We start from the raw sequence: 22,388 nt of genomic DNA on the forward strand, positions 1-22,388 counted from the left end.
CTTTTAACTGCTTTTAATTTTTGATATCTTCTGCGGCAGTTGCGTTGCACATAAGAATGTGGATATTTAGTATCACAGGTTTGATTTCTCTAAAAATAGTTTCGACTTTTTCATGCCATTAAAATAAATGCTCAGTTTTAATCAGGAACCTTTGACATATAAAGAAATTTGTGTCACGTACTTGGCCAAACCTTTTCACAAAATTGTTTGATTTGGGTTTTCCTTGTGGGCGAAGATGAGAAAAATAAACAAAGAAATCACCAAATTCATGGAGATTTTAAGAGTTTAAGAATTGCGGCACTGACATCTGGTTTCTGTTTTACAACTGAAACTCTTTGCTTTTTCTTCGTTCACTTAGCCACTGTCTCAATTACTAGTTTTTCTGACCTTATTGTGGTAGATTATTATGTTCTATGTATGGAACGAAAGTTAGAACTCACTTTACTGTACTAGATTGTGAAAATTGATTTAACTGAAATCATTTAAATTACAATAGCCGCATCTATGTTATAATATCTTTGTCGGTGCAGTACTTTATTAGATTCCAAAAGATTTCACTCCGCTAAAAGTCGCCTGTTCTGCGAGAATCAGCGCCATCTACTGGTACAAATTGTTAACTTATGATCTATTTTTGGTGATATAAATTGTTTGACATGCGCATTGTCGTCTACAGGTTGCAAACGTAAACTATTTTTCAGATCTACATTTTAGAGCCTAGAACAGAAAATATTCCTTGATAACCTTTGAATGTCTTCCGACATCCAGCTTGTAATATAATGTAGTGCATCATGAGAATTTAGAGGCATCCTCCAGACAACATTAAAAAAATTATTATAAAATCTGATTTATTATTGATCTGTTTGCATAATTGCAATTTACAGAGTTAAAAAATAAATTCATGTACATTGTAACTATGCCACAGAATAAGCAAACTGTATAAACCTATTCTATAAACAAGTCGCAGACAACTATCAAACGGCAATAAGTTACGCGAAATTTTGTGATTTATTAAAATGACCAAATTATCTAATGCAATGAACATGCTATTCAATATCAATAAATATAATTTGTTGGAAAGTCTATGAGGAATTCCATACCTTCTCCATTCTCTGTTAGTCCCCTACAAATACCAAAACATAGTGTTTATTTATTCTAAGTGGTATTCACGATCTACGTGTTATAAGACATAGCTTATACAACATTCCAACAGTTACTCTATCCTTACTCTTTCCTTAGTTGCACCTCTGGGATCGCTTTTTAGGTTGATAATAGTGTGCATTTCATAAATCTTTGAAGAATTTTTGGGTACTTGAGGAACTGTTAGATCTAATATGACCTACATCGAAAAATAAATAATTTAATCAAAACTGTAGTCTCTCAACGCCTACATAAACATTGCAGAAAAAAACTACAATTGGGGATAGTGTGTGTGCGAAATACAATTCATTAAATCTACCTAATTGTGAATTTTTTGCGACAGAGCGTTGAAACTACTGAATCCAGTTATTAAAGACTCCAAACAAAAAAATTGTTATTAGAATTCTTTATCGCTGTCCTGATAAGAAGGTAGATAAAATAACTTTTTAGTTGACACCTGTCCCGAATTAAGCAATGAAGTTTATCTATATCGCCAAATAATATAGTAACTGATGAGCTCAGAGGGATCGCTCCGACCACCCTAGACTTAACGTATTCTTCAACTGCGGCTGGGCTGCCGAATGGCAGAGTGGGTGAGGATCACTTTTGTAGTGACAAAGGTGGGCGTCATTTACTCTGCGATAGGTAAGCTTAGCGGCCGAGAGGTATATTCTCGGAATATTCCTAACAATATAACCTCCAAGATATAAAAAACATTCAGCGAGGCTGGCCGGATTCGAAGTACTGCATGGAGAATAAGTACAGGCGCGGCTTTATAGTCTTTATAGCTAGAGTTTTTCATAATCACTTAAGAAAAAACAAACAAAAGTTTGCTAGAAATATCAACACGTGTTGATAACATTATTAAATAGGAATTTGCCAAAAGTTTAGGAAACTTGGTCTATGGAATTAAGGAAAAAATTTCGTGAGGAGCTAAACTATTTGCTTTCACTTATTCTAATCAAAAATAGAATAAAAATATCAATGTAACATTTGAAAAACCTCTTTGTAATCATGTTAAATTTAATAAATCAATATCTTAAATCTTATACCTGACATTACAAAAACCCTTGCCGTTTTGTCTATGTGTGAAATATTATAATGTGCTAAAAGTGGGGAGAGTCGTAGATTCTGAACGAAAATTAATTTCAAGTGCAAGCGAAGCGAGCGCGGAAAGAAGGCTAGTTCACAATCAATTTTTCACGAGTAGCACATAAAATTTTGTCCAACACCTGCGCGAAAAAGACGACCCTCCTTCCTCTGAAAAAAGTGGATACATATATATGTTACAGGCAAAGTCCGATGTGCCGTCACACCGCAATCTGCCTAGTGCCTCCGCGAATTAACTGAGCGGTGTCAGGCAAAGTCCGAAATAGCACTTTCACTTCGGACTCTGCCAAGTCAAATCGCAAAGTGCCGGACAGGCTCAGGCAAAGTCCGTAGTGAAAATAAAACCTTAGGTGTTTACTTTTTTCGCTGCACAGTGGGCTACCTCGTGAATTTAAAATTCAAAATAGTCTATAGATGGCAATTCTGAACAGATTTGAGAACTTTTTTTTTTAGAAATGATCAGCATTAAATTTTTAAGATAAGCCTTTTCAGGAATAGCCGATTATTTTATACGAATTAATAGATATATATTCCACATAAGGAACCGGTCTATTATTTGCAATAAATATATTATTAATAACAGCAATGGTACATGGTTGATTTATTTGATGGAAAATGATTCAATATACGTGTAAAATACTTTCTATTATAAAAGATGAACTGTCAGATCTTATAGATAAATAAACTACAATATTTATTGTAAAAATAACTCTGCAGTAAGAATGAGCCTGTAATAGGTGTTTTGTTTTTAAAATTTGTTATTAGCATTCAACATATTAATATATTGAGATTGAAAATCACTATTCAGACAATGCTACTAAGATTTATTATGACAAATAAAAAATCTGATTAAAATAGGTAAATTGTATATCTGGTTTGAAAATGGTTTAAAAATAACACTTTAATACAAATCTTCCTTTTAATTTCGTATTGGTTTCGTAACTTATGGAAAAACTTTATCTTCCTACTTCCTCCCTCCCAACGCCCTTTTATTTAGGGACTGATGCTCCTACTTAGTTAGCCACAAAACGGTAATAGTTCAATCCAGTTCTTTTAATCTAGTTTTAATGAAGTTCTTGGTCTGATGTTGGATGTATTTTAAAATTAAATTCTTCATCTTATGATTTGAATTTCAGTTTAGATTTCTGAATAAGTTGTTTTTATCATTTCGGAATGATATTTATAAATCGAGAGTGTTTTTGAAAATTCTTAATGATGGCCGACGTAGCGGAAAATCAAGAAATGAAAATCAAATTCGAAGAAAAGTGTTGTGCCCTCAAAATTGCAGAAAACTCTTTGCGTATTTCTAATTTAGAAAGATACCACATTAAGTATGATACATACAGTGTTTATTTTTCTATTTGGGTTTAAGAAAATAACTTGCGTTGAATAAATAATTATATTGAAACAAAAGTTTATAGATATAATTTATTAGTCTTTTTACAAATATAATGCTAATGATTTCTTAAAAAAAAACTTTGAAATCTGGTCACAATTGCGACCTGTATACTATTTTGAATTGAACATTTTCGAGCCAGCCTACTGTGCAGCGGGAAAAGTAAACTCCCTCGTTTTTCTTTTTACTCCGGACTTTGTCTGAGCTTGTCGGGCACATCGCGATTTGACTAGGCAGAATCCGAAGTGAAAGTGCTATTTCGGGCTTTGCCTGGCTTATTTAATCACACATTCACGACCGAGCATCTCTTTCTGCCAATTTTCCACTCCCCTTTTCCACTTAATAGAAAACTAGCCCTCACTAGTGGGAAAACCATGCTATTTTTCAACGCTCACGCCGACGGTCGAGAAATTTCTCATTTTGCCCACGAATTTGAGACAAAAAACTCATCTTTTTCGCGTAGGTGTTGGGAAAAAAAGATTTTTCTTTCAGCGGTAAGAGTACCTGACGAACAGTCGGCAGACTTGAGATCGATTACCAGCAGAGAGAAGGAGAGGAATCTTTATTTTCACAGATAAAATTCAATTTTGAAACTTTATGAAAACGAAAAATTGTAAATTTGAGGGATATCTTTGATCGATGGTGTGGATTTCAATTTTCACGTAATGCGAAAAGTAGCTTTCTTGGATCTATCATTACCATCGCCTATGATAATGCAGATCTTTTGAATACTAGGCAGTCTGATAAGTCCCTGAAAAATGAAACACAGAGACGTTTTTTTGGCCAAAGTCGGTTTTATTTTTCAACATGCTCTCCTTTTAGGTCGATACAGCGAGTCCAACGATTTTCTAACTTTTTGATACCGTCCGAAAAGTACTCGATCGAAAGGTCTCCAAAATACGCCTCAGTTTCAGCTATGAGCTCCTCATTTGAGTAAAAACGCTTACCGGTGAGCCGTCTCTTCAGGTTAGGGAACAAGTAATAGTAGCTGGGGGACAGGTCTGGTGAATACAATGGCTGAGGAACCAATTCGAAGCCGATTTCATGCAAATTTACTTGTGCAACTAAGCATGAATGAACAGGCGCATTGTCGTGATGATAAAGCGGTTTTTTCTTCTTCAAATGCGGTCGTTTTTCGGCGATTTCGATTTTCAATCGGTCCAATAATGATGAATAGTATGCTCAGGTCATGGTTTTACCTTTTTCAAGATAGTCCACAAATATTATGCCATGTGCATCCCAAAATATGGAGGCCATAATCTTTCCGACCCATAGTTGCGTTTTTGGACGCTTCGCAGTTTGGCCCAGTGGAACCCACTGTTTTGCCTGTTGCGTTGAGTATATATGAATCGGCGCAAAAACTCAGTCGGCTCACGCGAAAATAATGCCAAATTCTGCTGGGAAGTTTTCACACGAATTGGTTGTCGGTCCACTGTGAGCAAACGCGGCACCCGTCGCGCGCAGAGCTTCTTCATGCCCAAAACCGAATGCACGATATTGCCCACACGTTCCAATGATATGCCTACATCATTAGCTACCTCTCTCAATTTCACTTTGGGATCATTCAACATGATATTATGGATTTTTTCGACATTTTCTGGTGTAGTGACCTCTTTTGGGCGCCCAGATCGTTCAGCATCAACTGTGCTCGTACGGCCACAACGAAACTGGGTAAACCACTTATGAATCGTTCCAATCGACGGTGCAGAGCCCGGGTAATACTTATCCAGCTTGGCCTTGGTCTCGGATATCGTTTTCTTGCGAAGATAGTAGTGCTTGATCAAAACTCGAAACTCAGATTTTTCCATATTAAAAAAAACTCGGAGGTTAGTAGCTTCGCAGTGCTGTAACTTGTAAATGTGTAAACATAAATGGCTGAAGTTTTGACAGGCGTCATTTAAAGGATCAAGCTCAACGAAAATGGTTCACATTAGTGAATACTAATGCAATCTCTTAGAATTTTCAGGTACTTATCATACTGCCTAGTACTAATAAATTAATTACATTAATAAAATTCGTTATAATTTTTGGTGTCTTGTAAGTTGGAATATATTGCTTATAATTTTTCCAATTAAAATCACTGTAATTGTTAAAATTATTACCTTTGTGTGATTTTTTCTAGCCTTGCTGGATTCTGCTGCAGCTATTGGATCAGCTTGGATTCTTTGTTTCTCTCTGTAGGCAGCATTTTTGGCACAACGTCCTTATTCCACTTTTCAAAGAAACCAAATGCCATCAATCGCAAAAGGAGACTACAAAATCTCTTAATATAAGGGGGTCCTTATTCTATATAGAATCCTTTTGCTGATTCGATAAAAGGTTCCTCCACTGTAGCCGTTAAAGCAGTTTCATCAGAACCCTTAAAGCGGAAACTAAACCAATTCGCTTGTATTTTTAACATGTCACAACTTACCTTCTTCTCTGAAATAGCATGAAGAATACATTCCTCTGAGTTGGAAAATATACTGCAAGATTTCTTTAGATTGTTCAAATTTTGAATGTCAGGACTCGTCCAATTAATTATTGCACGATCCACTTCAAGTTTCAGACTTGATTTATCTAATTCAGTCGATGTTGCAACTTGAAGGGCTGGGTCTGGTTGTAAGTTGATGTCGGTAAGCATGGCTTACATCTTTGAAGAGTATACGTAACTCACAATGACAATATAGGCAAATATGATCCTGGCCTTCTAATTTGCAGGGTCATATAACTCAGAAGAACAGGATAAAGAATCATATAAGAAAAAGATAAATCAAAAGTGGTTTGAGTATGATCAATTTCTCACTTTGCATTCTTGCAATTTTGATTGTCCACAATGTTTGCAAATTTTATCGTTCATTTGTCAGTTTTTTCTTTAGTGCATCAATTTTTACATTGCAAAGAAAACGAAAATCGACTATTTTGTTTGTAAGTCTTAACCAAAAACATTGCACAAGATTCTTTTATATTTCAAAAAATGCTGATCAATGTTGAAGATGTATTACAAAGGAAGGCGAAAGTTAAAACACTTCTTCAAGAAATCAAGCGTGTCAAACCAAGTTTGCATCTTTTAGTGCGAAATAAAACTATCGAGAAAGATAGTGACAATTTTTAGCAACTGACAGCTTTTAAATCCCCAATAACTACGGTTTTCATAATAATCGACTCCAACCAGAACAATTAATACAGTGCGACAGAAATAATCAAACTAATCAGCCTCTTACTTAAAGGTTGTACTCGACCAGAGTGTCTTGTTCTTTAATTTTCAGATGCACATATCGCTTGAACGCATGGACAAGAAATTATTTCGAAATTCTTGGAATAAACAATTCCTAGACATCAGCATTCTTTAAATCTTTGGAAGCTGATCTGACCTGCAGAACTTCAATCCATTTACGAACATTTCCAGACCGCTACTTGACTCACCAGAAACAGTACTTTTTCCAGACAAGCTTCGAAAAATGAATCAGTACCATTTAATGGTCAAATATTTTAAGGTTCTCTTGAATGTTTATATCGAACACAACGCTTCCAATTGTCGAGCTAACTATTCCGGGAGTCATGTACTCTTGCTAAATGCTTTTAAAAAAAAGTAACTTCGCTGTCGAATTTGAGGGTGGCAACAATGAAAAAGTACCACGACCTTTCATTTTGGAGCATTTACTCTTAAAGAAGGTGCAAGTCAGCCATTTATGTTTACGCATTTACAAGTTACAGCACTGCGAAGCGACTAACCTCCGAGTTTTTTTGATATGGAAAAATCTGAGTTTCGAGTTTTGATCAAACACTACTATCTTCGCAAGAAAACGATATCCGAGACCAAGGCCAAGCTGGATAAATATTACCCGGGCTCTGCACCGTCGATTGGAATGATTCATAAGTGGTTTACCGAGTTTCGTTGTGGCCGTACGAGCACAGTTGAAGCTGAACGATCTGGGCGCTCAAAAGAGGTCACTACACCATAAAATGACGAAAAAATTCATGATATGATGTTGAATGATCCCAAAGTGAAATTGAGAGAGGTAGCTAATGCTGTAGGCATATCTTTGGAACGTGTGGGCAATATCGTGCATTCAGTTATGGGCATGAAGTAGCTCTACGCGCGATGAGTGTCGCGTTTGCTCACAGTGGACCAAAAACGAATTCGTGTGACAATTTCGCAGCAGAATTTGGCATTATTTTCGCGTAAGCCGACCGAGTTTCTGCGCCGATTCATAACCATGGATGAAACCTGGATCCACAACTACACTCCTGAGTCAACGCAACAGGCAAAACAGTGGGTTCCACCGGGCCAAATTGCTCCGAAGCGTCGAAAAACGCAACAATGGGTCGGAAAGGTTATGGCCTCCGTATTTTGGGATGTACATGGCATAATATTCTTGAACTATCTTGAAAAAGGTAAAACCATAACCGGAGCATACTATTCATCATTATTGGACCGATTGAAAATCGAAATTGCCGAAAAACGACCGCATTTGAAGAAGAAAAAATCGCTTTATCATCACGACAATGCGCCTGTTCATTCATGCTTAGTTGCACAAGAAAAATTGCGTGAAATCGGCTTCGAATCGGTTCCTCAGCCACCGTATTAACCAGACCTGGCCCCCAGCGACTATTACTTGTTTTCTAACCTGAAGAGATGGCTCACCGGTAAGCGCTTTTACTCAAATGAGGAGCTCATAGCTGAAACTGAGCCGTATTTTGGAGACCTTCCGATCGAGTACTTTTCGGACGGTATCAAAAAGTTAGAAAATCGTTGGACTCGCTGTATCGACCTAAAAGGAGATTATGTTGAAAAATAAAATCGACTTTGGCCTAAAAGACGTCTTCGTGTTTCATTTTTCAGGGACTTATCAGACTGCCTAGTATGTATATCCTTGAGAATTTGATAATTGGAATTCGTAGTTGTAACGATTTGTCAGAAAAATGACAAAATCCCGTTAATTTTGATGATTTGAATTTCATACTTGTACTTGCTTCCACTGTCGTGTTTTTTGCAATGCTCTGGCAGCTGATGTACGCTATAAAAAACTACAGTAATGACTGGTATTTGTCAGTTTCATATGCTCTTAAGGGGTTCACGCAATGCTCAACTGTGTCAATTTTATATCTGAATCGCATCTAAAATTAGGTACTTAAGGTGAGTTGGATAAATCAGATGTTCCACTTAAAACTAATTCTTTTAAGATTAATTGGATGAGCCCGGATATTTAAAATTCAAGCATTATTAAAAATCTTAAAGTATATTTTTCACATAGCGAAATGTGCCCTTTATTTAATTACAGGGAAGAATGTAAGTTGGCTGATGTTAAGAATACAGTTCTAGGATTTTTGACACGTTTTTTGGGCATTTGAATATGTCCTGTAACTATGTTTGAAACATTAAAAAAATATTTAAAGATATCTTGTGGTTGTTGAAGTATATATGAATTTGTATATATGCAAGAATATCTTTTTTACGATGCAGGCCATGTTAGGTTTTTAATATTCACAAGAATCTGTACATTTGCACGCTAGACTTAAGTGGTTTGTCAGCATTAACTTTTCACTGATCTCAAAACTGCAAATTGCAAAATTAGCAGTTTTGGGTAAAGGCCGTCTTGTACTTGAAGTCAATTCACTGGTGATTAATTCGATAAGTAAGGATACGGCAAATTTGAGAATAAGAATAACTTTGCGGAATCTATTTTCGATTTAAGAAAACTGTACTCTTAATGCAATCTAAAATGAGAATGTATGTTGTGTGACGTTAAAAACATAATCAAATTATTTTAATTCGCCTTCTAAGGTTGCAGATGGAACTGCATTAATCATGAGAGTAGAATGACCTTTGGAATGCTCTAAGCTTTTGGGTTTGTACGTTTGTGGATATGGAGCTTGTGGGTATGAGGTTTGTGGTTTGTGGGTTTGGGGCTTGTTAGTTTGTGTAGCTGGAGCTTTTTAATTTGAAGTTAATAGGTTTCGTGACGAAACTTATGTAGACATTCCAGGTTTTTAAGCATTTTTTGTATTTTACTGAAGTTGCATGCGTGATTTTTATTAGATTGATAAGAGGCAAAACAAGCAGTTAGTTATTTCACAAGTTTACAAACTTATACTGAAAGCATTAATGAAAGAACAAAGCCAAGATTAATCAAGAGAGTAGAAGATATAAAGTTGGCTAATTCAAATAAATTTAGATGAAATTCTGACTTTATTTATTTTAATGTCTGCTTCCTACTATATAAGAATCGGTTTCTGAACTCAAAAACTTTAGGACAATACCAAAAATTCGTATGCGTACTGCTAATTTATTGCATTTTTTAATTTTTTTCGAAATCAAATATAGAGATATTCCACTACTTCTTCATATAGCTTTAATTTGCTATTAATAATGTATTCACCTTTATTTATTACAAGCAAAAAATATATTATCATACTTTTTTGTGTATTGTTAACTTGTTATATATTGCTTATAACTTTTCCAATTAAAATCACTGTAATTATAAAAATTATTACTTGTGACTGATTTATTTTTGTACTTTGTTGAATTCCGTTGTAGCCATTAAAGTGTCTGAACTTTCATATTTTATGTTTGGTTTCTTGTTTTGTCACGAAAAATATTAATTTAAATTATGATTGTTTTACTTATTTTATTAGATTTTAAAATCAGATTACATCATTTTTATTTGAAGTACTGGTACATATATATTTTTTTTCATTGAAAATTGATAGGAGCAGAAAAAAATTATAAAGTTATTTGCAAGTTAGATTTGACACTTGAACTGACAGCCCTACACGATTGCTATCTTCTTCTGTTTCTATTTTAAAACTAGTTGCTTTTAGATAGCAAAAAGTATTATTTTCAGAAATTTCATTCAAGATATTTCAAGAATAAACTCATAATATGTAAGGTCCACTCTTAAAGAACCGACCGTGTCAAACGCAGTTTAAGGGATGTTTTCCTTTTTGTGTAGAATATCTTATGACTCGAAAGTAAAAAGATGTGGGGACAAATTACATTAAAAGAACAAATATTACGGCGAAGAAATTTCATCTTTTACAAATGTTATATACAAATTTTTAACAGACATAGATTACGCGTAATAATATAATTGATTATAATCACCAAACAGCACAATGCAATAACCATGCTTTTAAATAGTATTACAATCAAGTACTTGAACTCCTATATCAAACCTATTATCTTTTCTCAATTTATAAAGTCTCCGTTAACGAAACAAATAGCGTCTTTACTTACTCTCAAAATCTGTAAGTTTGCCTCTGACAAAACCGAGCTGAATTATATAAGTCGCAGCTTATCCAAAATTTAAATACTTACTTTAATCCTACCGAGGTTTATCTGAACCTATCGCTTTTTGCTGCAATGCTATTGAGCTGATACAAAAATCTGCCTGAATGTAATAAAAGAAAGTTTGTTAATTTCTTTCACCATTTCGTTGCAAATCATATTAACACTTTTAGATTTAGTGCTCTGATTTACACTTCTCTATTTATGATTTTTGCTGAAACAATTTCAACTACGAAGACGATGCCTGAGATCACAAATCCAACTAGAAATTCAGTTACAAGCATGACAAAAAGTGCACTGTGGCTGATTTTCAGCTCACCTAACGCTTTTTTATTTCTCTCTGTAGGTGGCACCTTTGGCGCAACGTCAGTATTCCACTTCTCAAAGAGACCAAACGCCATCAATCGCAAGAGCAGACTACGGAATCGCTCAACATAAGGACAACCTGGTTCTAGATGGAATCCTTCTGTTGATGTGATGAAAGGCTCTTCCACTGTTGTGGTTAAAGCATCTCCATCCGCATCCTTGAAGTGCGAATTATACCAATTGGTTTGTGTCTTTATCATGACACAACTTACATTCTTCTCTGCGATAGCATGAAGAACACAGTCCTCTGTGCTGGTGAATCGAGCTTGAGATTTCTTTACCATGCCTAAATTTTGGACATCCTTGCTCATCAAATTAATTAACGTAGAATCAACTTCAAGTTTCAGACCTGATTTATCCAATTCAATCAATGTTGCATCTTGCAGCTCTGGTACTGGTTGTAAGTTGTTGCTGGTGATCATAGCATAAAGCTTTGAAGAGTATATGAAACTCACAATGACAATATAGGCAAATATGATCCTGACTTTGCAATTTACAGGTTCATAAGGAACTGTGAATCCCAATATAACCTGTGCCGTCTAAGAGAAATTCCAGTCATCACTATATTGTTTCAACACGTACGCTAGCAGCCAGAGGATTGCAGAAAACACTGCAATTGAAGCTAGTGCATGTATGAAACTAAATTCAACATAAACTACTTGATTCTTAAGTTTTGGGGACAAAGCGTTAAAACTTCCTAATCCAGTTACCAAATCTTCCGTATGAGAAACCACATGAACCTTAAGTATCGTTGTGCGGATGAGAGAGATTTGAATTTTGTTCTGAAGTAATAGCTGGGTGAAAAAAGCTGTTTTTGATGTCATATTTTCGGCTGCATTAAACTTAACATTAAAATTCATCTTCGTCGCGAGAGCATTTAGCAAAAGTACATCACTTCCGGAATAGTTAATTGCACTACCAGACTGGTTGTATTGGATATAAACATTTGGCGGGTAATGCAAAACTGCAGCTTCTAGCTCGTAATGACTCATATTTTGAAGTTTGTCCGGAAAAAGTGTTGCTCCTGACAAGTAATGTTTTGATAAGTACTTGTTTGTAAACGGATTATAGTACTGTAATTTAGATGTGTTTTTAACAATTTCAAGAATGCTAACGTCTAGGAATTGATTGCTCCAAGCATTTCGAAGTAGCTTCTTCTTGTTAGAATCAAGGGACGTTTGTCGATTAGAGAATTCAAGAACCAGACATTTTGGTCGAAAGCGACCTTTTAACAAAATGCTGATCAGTTTTATGATTTCTGTTGCAATGTTGAACTTGTTCTGGACAGAATCGATAATCAAGAATAATGTCGTGGTTGAGGACCCAAACACTTTTAACTTCTTCAAATTACTAATATCTTCTTTTATAGTTTTGTTTCGCACAAAAAATTGTACAGATGGTTTGACATTGTTCATTTCTCGGAGAATTGTTTCGATTTTTCCCTTCACTGGAGAAAGATCTTCATTAATGATCAACATTGTTTGATATGTAGAGAAATCTCGTACCACCAACTGTGTTAAACCTTGAAACCAAATTGGTCGATTAATGTCTCCTTTGCAGACAAAAAAGTAATACATTGACAGGAACATGAACAAATAAACTATCAAATTCATCAACATTCTGAAATTTTTAAATTAACAAATTAAAAGTCCGAAAAATGCTGAAAAGCCTACCACTTCTGATGCCTTGTTTACAAAGGCGATTTTATGTTCTGTTTTTCTTTTGGCTTTTCTAGTGATGCACATTTGCTTTGTTTAGTTCTCGAAAGTAAGTTATCTTATGAAAGAGTATGCAACCCTGCGCAATGAATAAATTATGAGAGTGAAGAAATCATTTCGATCTTTCTGAATGGATTTTATTTGAAAACTGAATGTTAATTCCTGAAAACGGTTATTCTTTTATTTATTTTTGTCTTTTGGAAATTCTAATTATTTTTGTAAGAAAAATTCTAATCAGTAGGTTCTAACGACTTAGTCTTTTCTTACTTTCCCAAATTCAGTTTCAGCCATTGAATTTTCAAAAACTATATTCTATTTTTATACTATTTTAGTGTTCAGAAGAGGATATATTCCTCTTAAAAATATGACCTTTTAGGTTCTAATTCTTTAAGTGCTAAGAGCAAGTGTACCTAGGACCTGGCACCTATATAAAAAATTAAGCAGACAAAATAAAACCATTCTGTAAGAGAAAAAGTAACAGACAACTCTTAAACAGACAAAAGAATATGATTCTCTATAATCGGGTTTCCAGATATTTCTGAAAGTTACCTATCCTTTTTTCATTATGGGAAAAAGGAAGACGCTAACTTCAACCATATTTAAAAAAAAATAAAGCTGTCAAATACAATCTTTAAGCTATTACATATTATCACGAACATAGTCTCTCAGTCACTTCTAAAACTGTGTCTTCTTGATTCCAGCATTCGCAAACTACGACGAATAAATCACAGTTCTTTACAAATGTTCAAAGTGACTTATATTCTGTAATTGCCACTCAATCATCTTTGCTTATTTTTGGCAACAGCAATTTCCACCATAAAGACGATTCCGGAAATCAGAAATCGAACAAAAAGTTTAGCCTCGAGTATTGGGAAAATTTTGTTGTATCTAAATGCAAGGTTCTCTAATGCTTCTTTGCTCCTCTAAGAAATTAAAACACTTCTTTGTAATTGCATGAAGAACACATCCAGCTATATTGGGAAGCAGACCCTTAGATTTCTTTATTATTCTAAAATCTTCGATGCCCTTACTCACATAAGCAATTACCCCTGGATCAACTTATAGTCCCAGGCATGATTCATCTAATTCCGCCAATGTCGCAATTCGCAGCTCAGTTGTAGTTTGATGCTGGTGAGCATTAATTACGCTTGGGAATTTACAGGTTCTTGAGCGTTTCTCACATCTAACACTTGTACTTGTACATCTAGTACTTGTCGAACCTAACCAAACTTTTAAAGTACTGTACCTTGGATGGTCCAAAGTGACTTTGTCATTAAATTCTGATTAACTTTATTATTTCTTGTGAACTCTTTAAATTGTTTTAGACAAAATTCATTATCTAAAAGAAATGTTTTTGTTTTGAAATCAAAAGCTTTTAACTACTTTTAATTTTTTATATCTTCTTCGGCAGTTTCGTTGCACATAAGAATGTGGATATTTAGTAACACAGGTTTGATTTCTCTAAAAATTGTTTCGACTTTTTCCTGCCATTGAAATAAATCCTCAGTTTCAATTAGGAACCTTTAACATATAAAGAAATCTTGTGTCACGTACTTGGCCAAATCTTTTATCAAAGTTGTTTGATTTGGGTTCTCCTTGTAAGCGAAGATGAGAAAAATAAACAAAGAAATCACCAAATTCATTGAGATTTTAAGAGTTTAAGAATTGCGGCACTGATATCTGGTTTCTGTTTCACAACTGAGACTCTTTGCTTTTTCTTCGTTCACTTAGGCACTGTCTCAATTATTTGTTTTGCTGACCTTATTGTGGTAACTCATTATGTTCTATGTATGGAACGAAAGTTAGAAGTCACTTTACTGTACTAGATCGTGAAAATTGATTTTACTGAAATCATTTAAATTACACTTGCCGCATCTATGTTATAATATCTTTGTCAGTGCAGTACTTTATTAGATTCCAAAAGATTTCGCTCCGCTAAAAGTCGCCTGTTCTGCGAGAATCAGCGCCATCTAGCGGTACAAATTGTTAACTTATGATCTACTTTTGGTGATATAAATTGATTGACATGCGCAAAGATTTCTTTGTTGTCTACAGGTTCCAAACGTAAACTATTTTTCAGATCTACATTTTAGAGTCTAGAACAGAAAATATTCCTTGATAATAATCATAAACTTCAACATTATAATTTCTAAACTCAGAGCCAGAATTGCCTTTGAATGTCTCCCGACAATCAGCTTGTAATATAATGCAGTGCAACATGATAATTTGAAAGCATCATCCAGAAAAAATTAAAAAAATTATTATAAAATCTGATTTATTATTGATCTATTTACATAATTGCAATTTACTGAGTTAAAAAATAAATTTATGTACATTGTAACTATTCCAAAGAATAAGCAAGCTGTATAAATCTATTCTATAAATAAGTCGCAGACAACTATCAAACAGCCATAAGTTACGCGAAATTTTTTGATTTATTGTAATCACTAAATTACCTAATGCAATAAACATGCTATTCAATATCAATAAATATAATTTGTTGGAAAGTATATAAGGAAGTTCATACTTTCTCCATTTTCTGTTAATCCTTTACAAATACCAAAACATAGTATCTATTTATTCTAAGTGGTAGTCACGAACTACGTGTTATAAGACATAACTTATACAACATTCCAACAGTTACTCTATCCTTACTCCATCCCTAATTGCAGCTCTGGGACCTCTTTGATTTTGACGATCTGTTAGAACTAATATGACCTGCATCGCGAAGTAAATAATTTAATCACAACTGTAGTCTTTCAATGCGTAAATCAACAGCCAGAACATTGCAGAAAACACTACAATTGGGAATAGTGTGTGCGAAATACAATCTATTAAAATCTACCCAATTCTCAATTTTTGCGACAGAGCGTTGAAACTACCGAATTCAGTTACCAAAGACCCCAAACAAAAAAATTGTTATCAGAATTCTTGATCGCTGTCCTGATAAGAAGGTAAATGAGATAACTTTTTAGTTGACACCTGTTCTGAACTGAGCAATGAAGTTTGTCTTTATCGCCAAATCATTTAGTAACTGATGAGCTCAGAGTGATCGCTCCGACCACTCTAGGCTTAACGTATTCTTCAACTGCGGATGGGCTGCCGAATGGCAGAGTGGGAGAGGATCACTTTTCTAGTGACAAGGGAGGACGTCGTTTAATGTGTGACAGGTAAGCTTAGCACCTGAGAGGTATATTTTCAGGATATTGCTAACAATATAACCGCCAAGATTTAAAAAAACTCGGCGAGACTGGCCGGATTCGAAGTACTGCATGGAGAATAAGTACAGACGCGGAATTATAGTCTTTATAGCTAGAGTTTTTCATAATCACTTAAGAGAAAACAAACAAAAGGTTGCTAGAAATACCTACACGTGTTAGTAACATTATCAAATAGGAATTTGCCAAAAGTTTAGGAAACTTGGACTATGGAATTAAGGAAAAAATTCCGTGCGCAGCTAAAGTATTTGTTTTCACTTATTCTAATAAAAAAATAGAATAAAAATATCAATGTAACATTTGAAAAATCTCTTTGTAATCATGTTAAATTTAATAAATTAATATCGTAAATCTTATAACTGACATTACAAAAAACCTTGCCCTTTGGTCTATGTGTGAAATATTATATTGTGCTACAAGTGGGGAGAATCGTAGATTCTGAACGAAAATTCATTTCAAGTGCAAGCGAAGCGAGCGCGGAAAGAACGCCAGCTCACAATCAATTTTTCACGAGTAGCATATACTATTTTGTATGATACATATAGTGTTTATTTTTCTATTTGGTTCTAAGAAAATAGCTTGCCTTGAATAAATAATTATATCAAAACAAAAATTTATAGATATCATCTATTAGTTTTTTTACAAATATAATGCTGATCATTTCTAACAAAAAAAAACTTTCAAAACCGGTCACAATTGCGATCTTTAGACTATTTTGAATTGTACATTTTCGAGCCAGCCTACTGTTTAGCGGGAAAACTAAACTCCCTTGGTTTTCTTTTTACTCCTGACTTTGTCTGAGCTTGTCGGGCACATCGCGATTTGACTAGGTAGAGTCCGAATTGAAAGTGTTATTTCGGACTTTGCCTGGCTTATTTAATCACACATTCACGACCGAGCATCTCATTCTGCCAATTTTCCAGTTCCCTTTTCCACTTAATAGAAAACTAGCCCTCATTAGTGGGAAAACCAGGCTATTTTTCAACGTCCACGCACCTGACGAACAGTCGGCAGACCTGAGATCGATTACCAGCAGAGGGAAGGAGAGTAATCTATATTTTCACAGATAAAATTCAATTTTTAAACTTTATAAAAACGAAAAATTGTAAATTTGAGGGATATCTTTGATCGATAGTGTGGATTTCTATTTTTACGAAATGCGAAAAGTAGCTTTCTTGGATCTATAATTACCATCGCCTATGATATTGCAGATCTTTTGAATCTTAATAAATTAATTACATTTATGAAATTCGTTATAATTTTTGGCGTCCTGTTAAGTTGGAATGTATTGCTTATAATTTTTCCAATTAAAATCACTGTAATTGTTAAAATTATTACCGTTGTCTGATTTTTTAGCCTTGCTAGATTTTGCTGCAGCTATTGGATCAGATTGGATTAGTCATTAGATGCAGACTTAGTGCATTGACTTACAACTCCCTTTTTAAAGATTTTCGCTATAATAATATTAACGACAAAGGCGGTGCCTGAGATGAGATATCCAGCTAGAAATTCAGTCCAAAGAATAGAAAAATGTTGATTGTGACTTATTGCGAAGTCATCTAAAGCTTCTTTGTTTCTCTTTGTAGGCGGCATTCTTGGTACAACGTTAGTATTCCACTTGTCGAAGAGACCAAACGCCATCAATTGCAAGAGGAGACTACGAAATCGCATAATATAAGGAGATCCTGATTCTAAATTGAATCCTTCTGCTGATTCGATAATAGGTTATTTCACTGTAGCCGTTAAAGCAGTTTCATCAGAACCCTCAAAGCGTGAATTAAACCAATACGATTGTATTTTTTACATGACACAACTTACATTCTTCTCTGCAATAGCATAAAGAATACATTTCTCTGTGTTGAAAAATATACTGCAAGATTTCTTTAGAATGTTCAAATTTTGAATGTTCGAACTCATCCAATTATTTATTGCAGGATCCACTTCAAGTTTCAGACTTGACTTATCCAATTCAGTCAATGTTGCAACTTGAAGGCCTGGGTCCGGTAGTAAGTTGGTGTCGGTAAGCATGGCATGAATCTTTTAAGAATATACGAAACTCACAATAATAATATAGGAAAATATGATCCTAGCCTTCAAATTTGCAAGTTTATGCAGAACTATGAAACCCAGTATAACCTGCGCTCTGAAAGACACATTCCAGTCATTACTATAGTGTTTCAAGACGTGCATCAGAAGCCAGAGGGCTAGTGCTTGTATAACACTCAATTCAACAAAATCTACATGATTTTTTATTTTTGGTAATAGAGCGTGAAAATTTCCTAATACAGTGATGAAATTCTCCAGGAAAATAGCATGATCAACCTTCTGTACCATTGTCCGGATAAGAAAAACTTGATGTTTGTTTAAAAGTAATGGCTGAATGAAAAAAGCTGTTCTTGCCTTTATATTGACACCTGTCTCAAACTTAACATTGGAGTTCATCTTCAGCGCAGGAGAGTTTATCAAAAGTACATCACTTCCGGAATAATTACCTGGATCACCAAATTGAGTTACTCGATCCAAACATTTGGAGGGTAATGCAAAACGGAAACTGTCAGCTGTTAATGACAAATTTTTCGAAGTGTTTCCGAAAAAAATGCTACTTCTGATAAGTACTTTTTCGTAAAGTAAATATTCGTGAATGGATTCAAATGCTGTAACTTAGATGAGTTTCTACGGATTTCAAGAATACTGATGTCTAAAAATTGATGGTTCCAAGCAATTTGAAGCAGATTCTTCTTTTTAGAATCAAGGGACAATTGTCAATCAGAGAATTGCACAATTAGAAACTAGGGTCGACAACGACCTTTTAAAAAAATGCTGATAAGTTTTATGATTTCTGTTGCAATAATAAACTTGTTTCGAACAGAATCGATTATCAAGAAAACTGTTGTGGCTTGAAAAACAAAAACTTTCAACTCCTTCAAATTACTGATACCTTCTTTGATAGTTTTATTTCGCACAAAGTACTGTATAGACGGTAAAACATGATTGATTTCTCGGAACATTTGTTCGATTTTCCCTTTCACTTCAAAAAGATCTTCATAAGTAATCAGAAATAAATTTTTAATTTATTCAAATTGCTGAAATTAACAGCCCAAAAAATAATCAAATGTCTGTCACTTCTGGTTTCTAAAATATAGGTGATTCAAAACTTGAAAGATATATAGAAAGCATGTTCATACTGGATACATTTTTTATATTTTAGACATTGATATGCATTTACATTGTTCAGTTCTCCGAAATAGGGCATTTTGTAAAATTGTGTGCGACGTTGAACAGTTAATAAATAATGACATTATCAATTTTTTTACAGAACTTTCACGACTCCATGATCTTTCAAATAAGTTATAAGACAAAATTTGGTGTTAATTTTTGTATGATATTTCTGTGAATTGAAAAAACAAAAATCAGTACTTCTAGAATACTTCAGAGTACTTCTTCCAGACAATTTTTTATCTCAAAAACCTAATCATATTTTGTTAAAATTTCTAATTGGTAGGTATATACTATATTCTACTTTTATAATGTTTTATTATCCAGAACAGGCAATATTTCTTATCAAAAAACACGATCTCTGAAGTAGCAATTCTTTAAATACTAAAGAAAAGTGTTCCTAAGGACCCTTCAAAATTTCAATTTAGGAAAGTGCATCGAGAGAGTTTAAAAGTGCAGGAAGATAAATATTGTATCTTAGATGTTATCAATCCATTTACATAAGTAAAATTTACAGAAGCAAAATAATAACTTTATTCAATTATTTAAAGAATTAAGCAAACCATATAAATTTATTCTGTACCGAAAAAGTAACAGACAATAGAATATTATTCCTTAAATTCGAGATTTAAGAGGTTTCTGAAAGTTACGTATCCTTTTGTTATTATGGGAAAGAGAAAGACATTAATTTCAGCTATTTCTTTTCCATGTGTTAACTAGTGTTTCTTCTGCACTGCATTCTTTTAGGATTCTCTCGTAAGTCACTTTCTCCGTCAGATCTTTTTTGCAAATTATGTGCACGAATTTAATGCCAATCGCGTTGATTTTACTCTTATCCTTTTTTTGATTGATCCATGTCTCGCACCCGTATAGCACACTTTGTCAAATATAGAATTATGTATCACCATTTTAGCTTTATTTGGTATATTTTTATTTTAGCTAATGAGCCCTTCTCTACTGAGAACCTTCTTACCCTTCTTTTTATGCCTATCTAACTCCTCATCTATCTTTTCATCACTAGTGAATAGGCTACCAAAATATACGTACTTATCATCTTGTTTTATTCTTTCGTCATTTAGGACAATGTTCCATATTGTTTTTTCACTTTCCTTCAAACACCATAATTTTTGCTTTATCTACGTTAATGTTGAGGCCCATGCTATTTATGCTGGTATTCAGTTTGTTCATCATTTTTTTCAACTCTTCGATTGGTTCTGTCATAACAACCTGATCATCTGCGAACTCTAACCCACGTACCCTTACTGTTTCAAGATCCACACCTTCTTCCTAGAAGATGGCCATTCTTAAAGACTTATTCATGAATTTAATGACCAGAGGTTAATTTATAACGCATTCTTGTCTAATATATTGCATAAAATTAAAACAGTTACTCAGTTTCTCATTTAACCTTACACTTGCTTTGCTACTCGTATACATTGTTTTATTGTTTGAACGAGCTATCCATTGGCTCCTTACTCTTTCAAGACTTCCCAAATTTACTTTTATCTGCCTTGTCAAAAGCTTCTTCTAGGTCAAAAAATGCACGGAAAAAATTTATTCCTACTCCAATTTTTTTCTTTGTGACCTACCTTAAGCTAAATAGTTGATTTGTACCGGATCTTCCTGGCATAAGCCCACTTTGGACTTCCCAAGTCCTATGTGGTATGCACTGGCCACCGTGTTTAGGCATTTTGGCGTTAATTCTGTATACACCGGCAGACTTACTGTTTTTCATTTTTCTAATTATATCTCTAACCTTGGTGACATAGACTTTCTTAATAGAGTATTATAACCCATCGTATTCTACATCGCAATTGTGTTACTTTATAGCTTCATCCCCCAATAATTTCCTAAAAAAATCTCTAAAACGTCTTGTATTCCGTCTGAACCATATAGCATTTCATGTTTACCATTTCACATGCTGACAAATTCTGTACTTTTACTTCCCTTCATTTTTTTATAAAGCAGATTCTTATTACACCATTAAGCCATTTCCCTTTCGGAGATTCTTGCTTCCTTCAAAGTCGTTTTGCATTTTATTTTCTTCTTCTGTTCTGATTTTATCTTTACTTTCCTGGACTAGTCGTTTAAGTATCTTGGTTTTGTGTCAGTAATCATTTTTACGTCTATTTCTCTCCTTATCGCTAAGACCTGCAATGTTCGAAGTTCTCTTGTAGGCTTTTTTTCTTCCAGGGCTGCATAAATTTCATCATTCTACCATACGTCACCAAAAATTTATTTACGTTTGCTTCGTTCTCTTTTTTTTTGCATCCCTCACTAAAGTTTATTTTGGAGACCAGAAGGTAATGCAAGGTAATGCATTCAGCACCTCTGATAACCCTAGTATCTTTGATTAGCTTCCTTAATCTTTCATCTGCAACAACAAAATGACCCAACCTGATTCTGCATTTTTTGTAACAGAGCATTAAAACTACCGAATCCAATGACCAAACACTCAATTGAAATAATTGACTAGACAACCGGAGGTACTGTATTCAATATTAATAAGTGATGAATAATGTCAAACTGCAATTCCCACCTGGTAGCGACTCATGTTTCAAAGTTCATCTAGAAAAAGTACTGTTTCTTATAAGTTAATCTTTATTTAAATAATTGTTCCTAAATTGATTAAATTTCTGCACATCATATAAATTTTCAAAGATTTAAAGGATACTGGCGTCTAAGAATTATTTTTTCCAAGCATTTCGTAGTAATTTCTTTTTAATAGAATCCAGCGAAATGAGTGCATTAGAGAAATGAAGCACTAAACACTTTGGTCGAAAATGACCAAAGCGCTCAATAATGTGGATACGTGTTTTGACAGATTTGAGTTTTCAAAGAATTTTCTCGACTTTTTGCAACCCTTAAAATAGGCCTTCATTAATAATTATCAACGTTTGATATATGGAGGAATCTTCGTTTTTTTTCCATTTGCTAAAACTTTATGAAATTTAATG

The sequence above is a fragment of the Belonocnema kinseyi genome, chromosome 9 (assembly GCF_010883055.1).
Source record: "Belonocnema kinseyi isolate 2016_QV_RU_SX_M_011 chromosome 9, B_treatae_v1, whole genome shotgun sequence".
Classification (NCBI taxonomy): Eukaryota; Metazoa; Arthropoda; class Insecta; order Hymenoptera; family Cynipidae; genus Belonocnema; species Belonocnema kinseyi.